This window comes from Arvicanthis niloticus, chromosome 2, assembly GCF_011762505.2.
Source record: "Arvicanthis niloticus isolate mArvNil1 chromosome 2, mArvNil1.pat.X, whole genome shotgun sequence".
NCBI lineage: Eukaryota > Metazoa > Chordata > Mammalia > Rodentia > Muridae > Arvicanthis > Arvicanthis niloticus.
In genome coordinates this window covers 148,675,032-148,682,531 of record NC_047659.1, presented here as the reverse complement: position 1 = coordinate 148,682,531, position 7,500 = coordinate 148,675,032, and positions in this window count along the sequence as shown.

Sequence of the window (7,500 nt, the reverse complement as noted above, 5' to 3'; positions counted from 1 at the left end):
GGGGGACGCGGGAGACTCCCCGACCCTCCGGGCGGGGTCGGGAGACCACGAGCAAGCGGGAGAGACCACACCGAAAGGGGGACGGCGGGGTGACCGGATGGTGGCCGGCAGCCCGGCGAGAAGCGGAGGAGGAGGGACCCGCCGTGAAACCGGGCGGCGTCGTTGCGCGAGGGATGGAGGAGGGAGGGAGGGAGGGCAGGGTCGACGAGCGAGCCCCGGCCCCCAACACACACAGCCTCCAAGACCACAACACAAGAACGCCGCCGCAGCCGCGGGACCGGGACGCCCTCCAAACCGCATCTCCTCCCACCCGCCGGGCGGTTCTCCCCCCCCACCCAACACCTTGACCCCGGGTGACCGCCCAGACCCTACGTGCCCGGCCGCCCCCCATTCGGGGGGTCCGACAGCACGGCCGCGGGTCGGCCAGACGAGGAAAGGAGAAGGGAGAGAGAGAAAAAACCGGCGACGGGCGGGGAGGGGGAACGACACGGACGAACGAGGGCCGGCGACGACGACAGGAGCGCCCGCGACCCGGCCTCCCCCGGAAAGCGCCTCACAAGGTGACCCAGAGACCGCCAGCCCGGGCGGCGACGGGGCACGCGGGGTTGAACCGGCGGGAATCACACTGCACACTCCCCGAGCAGTCCCGCCACCACGCCCACGGCACCGAGCCGACCCAAGACCGACGGGCCCCCGGGAGCCCCGGGAGACACCAACACGAGAGAGACCGAGACGGACACACCGACGCCGACCGCCAGAGACCCTCGAGCGGCAGCGGATCCCGACGTCCGACGACGCGCCGGACGCGGCCAACCACCGTTCCCCCAAAAACGTCCGCCCCCGAGGGTGCGATCAAGTCCCGCAAGACACGGGCCCTCCCGGACACCGAGGAGGGGGAGGAGATCCCGCGATTTCCCCCGGTCGTGGGAACACTGCCGCGGAAGGGGGAGCGAGGCGACCACCGCACGGCCCGAGAGCACACACGACACGCACCACACGCGCGGTGTACGCCCGGTCGCGGGAGGGGCACAAGACGTGAACGCGCGCGGGCCAAGGGGACGCACGCGGCGGACGGCACGGGAGGAAGGGGAGACGGGTGGGACCGGGAGCCCACCGCCGCCATCCCCACCCTCCGCCCCACGACGACCCTCGGGGTGAGGGGGGTACCGCGCACGCGGGCAAGCGCGCGGCCCTTTCCCCACCACCACAACCAGAAGAACCCCACACCAGCTCAGCGCGACGGCAGGACGACGAGCTCTGCCCCGCGTGATCCCTCCTCAAACTCGGAGCGGGGAGGCGCGGGCCGCGGTAGACGAGAGAACGGACGCTGCGCGCATGAGGCGGTCGCGGGCGGCGGGCACTCGAGGGGCCCGCTCGGGAGGAGCCCCTCCGAGGGTCACAGCACACCCTTTTCCGAGGGATAGCTAGAGAAGGCAACATTTCTCACTGAGGGCGGGACGGACCCGACCCGACGAGTCCCGGCAACCAAGAGCTGCGACGCACGGGCTCAGCGACAAGACCCACGCGGCGTGTGCGCGCGCGGGGGGTCTGCGGTACCGGCAAAGATCTCTCTTCTCTCTTTCCAGGGTTTTAACTTGAGCTTCCGCGGACAGAGGAGACCTGCGACAGGTCAGCCCCCGAGAGCCAGGCCTCTCAAAGCCCCCCAACAAAAAAAAACAGGAGCAGAGAGTTTAAACTTAAAAGGGCCAGCCCCGCGACCGCTCAGCACCACCCTACGCGCAAGGCCTACGGGCAAAGGCCAAGATAGAAAGCACGGGGTGGGCGCTCACCCAAACGAGGGGGGGCCGCCGCCCCACCCTTCTCAGGACAAGGAACCACATCTGGTTCTTTTTTCTACCGCACTTTTTCTCGACCCCCTTTTTTTCTGGTCTCCGCAACACAGAGCCGACCGAGGCGGGAAGACAACTCGCAGCGAAACGGAGCACGGGAGGCAACGCCGGGGAACGGGAAGCGCCACCACCAGCTCAGAAGCGGGCACCTTGGCAATCAAAGCCGGGAACGCTCCAGGAGCACCAGAGGCTCGCGAAAAGCCGGGCGCACACATACCCGACGGGAAAGGGCATGCGGCGCAAACGGACCAGCCACCCTCCCCGGTTCGGGGAAAGGGAGAGGGCCAAGATGGAACACAACACCGCGTGAACCGCAGGACAGCAGAGCCCCTGACGCGCCCACGAAGACCCCGCGAACCACGACGACAAGTGCGCGCGGGTCGGCGTTCGGGCCGGACAGCCGCACCCCTGCCTACCACACACCACCGGCACAGATGGGGAGGAGAGACGAGGGGCCCGCTGGCAGAACGAGAAGCGCGGTCGCCATTCGCATGGAATGACCATTCGCCATGAATGTCCGTCCCTCGCCTGGCGCGGCTTAGGCCCCGGCCCGAAGACAACGCAGAGGCACCACATCGATCCAACCGAGCGAGAGCAGGCCACCACCGGGAGGACGGCCAGCGGGATCTTACACAACCGGGTAAAGCGAGAGAGACGAGAAAACACACGCACGAGAAAGAACGGGAGAGGAATGCCACCGGACAAGCCACCACAAAAAAAAAAAAAAAAAAAAAAATGCGCTCGGGAGGCAACAAGGAGGGCTCGGGAGCTCCTTTTAAATGGAAGGGGGAAAAAAAAAAAAAACCGTGCGCTCGGGAGGCACGTGGCAGAAAGGCCGGATAACACACAAGGAGGCTCGGGAGCTCCTTAATTCAAAAAAAAAAAAAAAAAAAAAAAAAAAAAAAAAAACAGGGGAGGGGAAACAGCAAGCGGAATTAGTCCCCTCGTCGCCCCTGGATCCACCGTTCCACCCGGTGCAGGTGACAACAACCACGTGGAAATCGGGAAAAAAAAAAAAAAAAAGCCTGACACGCATCATGCAGCGCCCGGTTGTCACAAGCTGAACAACAGCAAGAGCACGCAAGCAAGCACGGGAAAGCAAGAAGCGTACTCGGGTAATAGCTTCGGGAGCTACGGAGACCCGTGGGCAGATAAAAAGGCTGGACAAGCAAACAGCCTTGGGAGGGCCTCCAATGTCCTTTAGTCTCAACAATCACAGGACAGCGTGTCAGTACATATCTCCAGGTCCAATATGGACAGATAGCCAACATCAAAACCACAAAAGACACAGGGAGGAAATTCACAGGCCACAGGGAACATCTGGAAGTCACGCCTCGTGACCTGTCCCAAAAATGTCCCCATAAACAAGAGAACCGGACCTCAGAGGGACAACTGGTCGACCTGATAACCATGAGTGCTCCTAAACCGAGAAAGCCATGATAGAAAGCCGAGCCCATAGCTTCCCCTCGGCTTCAGGATACAGAGTCCCGGCGCTGTGGACCGAGATCCTTGGAGGGAGGAAAAAAAAAAAAAGGCTCCAAAGCTCCAGGGAGCCGGGCCACATCAGCTTGGAAGCCGGGGACGTGCCATCCTCTCGGCCTCAAGAAGTCAGGGGCCCCGCTGACGGGGACAGAGAGGGCTCCTGGAGATAAAAAAAAAAAAAAAAAAAAAAAAAGGGCTCCAGAGCTCCAGGGAGCCGGGCCACATCAGCTTGGAAGCCGGGGACGTGCCACCCTCTCGGCCTCAAGAAGTCAGGGGCCCCGCTGATGGGGACAGAGAGGGCTCCGGGACAAAGATTACAAAAAAAAAAAAAAAAAAAAAAAAAATGCTCCAGAGCTCCACGGAGCCGGGCCACATCGGCCTGGAAGCCGGGGACACCGCATCCTCTCGGCCTCAGAAACCTAAGTTCCCCTGCCTGGGACCAGGGACTTGTGGAGAAGCTCCGAAGCTCCACGGAGTCGGGGCCGGGCCATGGCGGCTAGCAAGCCGGGGCCATCGCATCCTCTCGGCCTCAGAAACGCAGTCCCGTGGACCGGACCGAAGCCTTCTGGTCGACCTGAGTAAGCTGCCACCAAGCCCAGCATCGGTCCCAATAGGGTGTACAGCCACTACCTCTCCCCGCAGAGCTCCAGGTACAACCCCCTGGGTAGAGACCCAACTTAAACACGTGGCCACCTCCGGGAAGCACCCGCCTGCTTGCCGGGCCTCCCGTCACCCTGGCCGCCTCGCAACAGGCACTTCCCCGTCCTTTGTCATCAACCGGGGAACAGGAGCGTCGGTCGCCGCAGAAACTTGTCACCACTAGGTGTCACCAGAGAACGGTCTCCATCGACCAAGCAAACCGAGAGGACAGATCGCTCATGGCCGCCGCAATCACTCACTCACTCCCTCCCTCTGGAGGGTCCTCCCTAGCTCAGGGGGACACTAACCCACGCACGACGGGAGCAGGGGACCCACCGCTTCTCCCGAATGACTGACACAAACGGTCCCCGTCGTCCCGCCCGAACACAGCAAACGAACGAACGAACGCGGGCTGGGCTCGGGCCGACCTCCTCAGCAACCCGAAACCGAAAGTGGGTCAGGGAGGGAGGGAGAAAGGGAGGGAGCCCTGAAAGCAGGAGAAATCATCGGTCTCTAAGTGAAAGGACTAACTGACTAACGAAAAACAAAACAAAATTAAGACAGAATTGAATAAAGAAAAAGACACATTCTAAACACGGATTCCCCACCCCACCCCCACCCCCAAAAGCTGCAAAGAGCCAACTTTGGAAAGCAGCACGGAAGCTTTTTCTCTCCTACACACAACTCAACCACCATCTTATCTTCATATTTTCAGCTCCCGCCTGCCTTGGAGAGTTACTGAGTTTACGCACTACTAAGTTCAGCACAAAAAAAAAAAAAAAAAAAAAAAAAAAAAAAAAGTCAGCTCTCAGGAGGCAGGCAGAGAGAGAGAGACAGAGAGACAGAGAGACAGAGAGACAGAGAGAGACAGAGAGAAAGAGATAGACAGAGAGAGGCAGACAGAGAAAGAGAGAGACAGAGAGACACAGATACAGAGAGAGAGAGAGAGACAGACAGACAGACAGACAGACAGAGAGAATGTTGGGAGTGGGAGATGACCAATCAAGGAATCAATATCATTGCAGGGTGGATATGGGCATTAGTGGGGAAGGGGTTTCCTTTGGAGGTGGTTAAACTCTGGACCGTTTTATTAAAAATAAAAATGGGGTTAAATATAGCCACATCGGGAAGATTGCTAAAGAGAATGCAGTTCAGAGTCTAGAGCCCAGAGCTTGGGACACTCTAGACGACCACAGGTCTCCCATCCATCCCCCATAAACCAGAGACAGACAGAGACAGAAAGAGACAGACAGACAGAGATCCTCAAGTAAACACTAAGGGAGGAAGGGAGGAAGGAAGGAAGGAAGGAAGGAAGGAAGGAAGGAAGGAAAAAGGAAGGAAAAAAGAAGGGAGGAAGGAAGGCAGGCAGGCAAAAGTAATTATCTTCAGTACACTGGTCAAGGATTAAAAAAAATTTTTTTTAAAGAAATCCAACACAAGCCCACTAGACAGTAAGTAACAGCACTCACAGCTAAAATAGAAAACACACACAGAGAAACTCTGTCATAAAATCCAACATGTTTTCTTCTTGTTTATTGATTTTTTTTATTATTATTTTTTTCAGTCTGTGTGTGTGAGCTCTCTCTCTGCTGCCTATATGCCTGCATGCCAGAAGAGGGCACCAGAACCTAGGAGGACACACCGTACGGCTCCTGAGAATCGAGGTTTTTGACTAAAAGAGAGAGAGAGAGAGAAAGAGAGAGAGAGAGAGAGAGAGAGAGAGACAGACAGACAGACAAAGAGAAAAAGAAAGAAAATTAAATTCTAATCTGTGCGGCTCTTCTAGTGACGGTTAAGGCTTATCCTAACTACTAAAAATTGTTTTTCCTTCACATAAAGGGGTGGGGGTGGGGTGACATGTGGATGGCAGCCATCTTGGCCGCTGACTGACTTCACCAAGATGGAGGCGGCCGGCCATGTGACCAGTAACTGTTCCAGGTCGCTTCTGTCTCTCCCTTTACCCGCCTCTAGGGGTCGCACGTTGCACGTGCAGATTAATGAGGAGGAGGAGGAGGCGCCCAAAAGCAGTCAGAAGCCTCATACCATCTACAGCCACGCCTTTTTCCTCCTGCTTTTGTCTAATACTTTTAAATGCACATGACTGATGGTTGTGAGCCACCGTGTGCTTACGGGAATTGAGCTCAGGACCTCTGGCAGAGCAGTCAGTGATCTTAACCATTGAGCCATCTCTCCAGCCCGTCACAAGCTTTATTTTATTAAACATGAAGTAGAAATCCTGTAAATATTGTCCAGCTTCACCCTTACAAGTCCCTGAGCTGACAGGGCGAGGCTGGGTGAAAGTGAATCTTTCTCTGGGTGGAGTGCCATTACCATTTCCAAAGACCTAGGTATGAGCCTATTGTTTTGTTCAGTCAGTCCCCTGGGGCCAGAGCAATAAGGACAGTGAATTGTCAGGCATACATACTTGAATAGTCACTCACAGATGGATTTTATGCAGAAAACTTGCCTCTGGAGTGACATGGCAAGGGTGTACAGATCCTTGCCCCCTACCCTGCCACACACACACACACACACACACACACACACACACACACACACACACGGAGGAGGCAGTGGGGGGGGGAGTTGGAGGTGCTGAGAGAGAATCTAGATAGCTCGAACAAATAACTGGAATAAATACTGGTAGAGAAAGGGAAACTATGTCGCACAAGCAAGCAAGCAAGCAATCAAGTAAGCTGGAAAAACCAAAGGAAACAAAACAAACAAACAAGCAAACAAACAAACCCAAAACAACAACAACAACAAAAAAAATGTCTGTCAAGTTTGGCCTAACAAACTAAAGCAAGCTCACATACATTCCACAACAGATGATAGCCTGAGACTAACACCCTGGCTGGAGGGGGAGTGATGGCCCTGAGAGCATTTTTGGAACAACTTTAAAAAAAAGGGGCCGCAAGAGGCCTACAGCCACTTTTTGTGCAGTCAGTTGTTGACTGCTTTAAATTTGTTTGTTTTTGTTTGTTTGTTTATTTCAGAACCCAGGGAGGGCCTGTATCAGGTATAAACACAGCTCTCAGAGTAGAAAATGGATAGAAGTCTGAAGTCATTAGCACACACGTCACCTCCAAGTGACAACCAAAATTGGTCTTTCTTCAATGGAGACTCAACTGGATATAATATATATATATATTATGATTTGATTCTATGCAGAAAACTTGCCTCTGGAGTGACATGGCAGAGGCATGCAGATCCCTGCACACACACACACACACACACACACACACACAGACAAACACATGGAGAAGGCAGTGTGGGGGGAGGGGAGGTGGAGGTGTTTGAGACAGAATTTAAAATTTAACTCAAACAAATAAACAACTGGAATATAAACTGGGATATAAAGTGAAACCATGTCACACAAGTGAGCAAGCAATCCAGCTAGCTGGAAAACAAAAATGAAATAAAACAAACCAAGCAAGTAAAGAAACAAAATCAAAACAAAGACACAAAACAGAATGTCTGTAAAGTTTGGCCTTTACAAAGCAAAGCAAGCTTACATACAACATTCCAC